The following is a 1,254-nucleotide window of genomic DNA, read 5'->3' on the forward strand; positions in this document are numbered from 1 at the left end:
GGCATTTGGTTTGTCCGCTTTTTTCTTTGTAAGCATGTTATTAGTCCATGTGATGGCAGTTTCCAGTTCTTTGCAGGCTCGAGTTTTTGTGGTTCCTGGGTTATTCCTGAACATCATAACCAACTTCCTGTCACTGAGGGTGACAGTTTGGGTCTTGTCCAGACCTTCACAAAGTGGTAACACATCAGAATTACTTGTACTCACTGATTAACTTGGAACCTGCAGTTGTTTAGAAATGGCTCCAAGAGACCATTCCAACCTGTGTAACTCGACAATTCTCTTTCCTACATCTTCACTGACTTCCTTGGACTTTTCCGTTGTTCTGAATATTAGTCAGTCCAATGAGTGATGTCACACAAATCCTTTTTATGATGGCAAATAGAAACTACCAGTTGTAGTCAAGCACGATCACTAACAAGTTGATAGAATTTGGCCTTTCCACATTAAAAGACATTGCGTAACCTTTAGCAGAGCTTATTAGAAGATTTGGGTGAGTATGTGTGGAGGAGTATGCATACTTTTGGCTCTGTGTGGATTAAAGAAAATAGTAATGCTGTACTATTATTTCACCCTGGAAAAAAGAAGTTTAAAATCCCAGAATTACCATATCATTTGTGCCCATGATGAGTGAATGTGAACTTCAGATCTGAACCTGAACGGCCCTCACTGAGAGCTGTGGCATGATTAGCAGAGGGTTGCTCGGTGCTAATAATAGAAATCTCCAGGAATTGCAACAGTTTTGTTAGAGGAATGTCAACATGTTCCCAGGTTACATAAGTTAAATAAGAAGGCATCTGATCAAGCTTACTGCTGCTAAAGAAAGTTTTCCCAAGAGACGTTATTCACTAACTTTTCAAGATCCCGATTGCTCACTCCCTGTTTATAGTATAAGTTTAACCTGATTGTGTTTATAATGGTAATTACATGAAGATTCAATCATTTTTCTGGTTAATCAGTTTAGAAATACTTGTAAAGGCTCCACAAACACAACAAAGCATTTCAGTCAAAAAATAATTTGACAGCTTTTTTTTTTCTTTTTTCAGAATATTGAAGTTTATTATAAAGCAGTACATCAGAATAAAAAAAAAGAAGTCGCTGTGGAGGTTCTTGTGCCTGAGCCTAATAATCTTCAAACGCATCCTGAGGTTCTTTTGAAACAGGCTGAAATTACAGAGAGTCCTAGACCACTGTCGAACACCACCCATCCACGTCCAAGGCAGAACACACACACACACACACACACACACACACACA

This window comes from Haplochromis burtoni, unplaced genomic scaffold (genome assembly GCF_018398535.1).
Source record: "Haplochromis burtoni strain Fernald_Lab_line unplaced genomic scaffold, NCSU_Asbu1 Contig_163, whole genome shotgun sequence".
Taxonomy (NCBI): Eukaryota; Metazoa; Chordata; class Actinopteri; order Cichliformes; family Cichlidae; genus Haplochromis; species Haplochromis burtoni.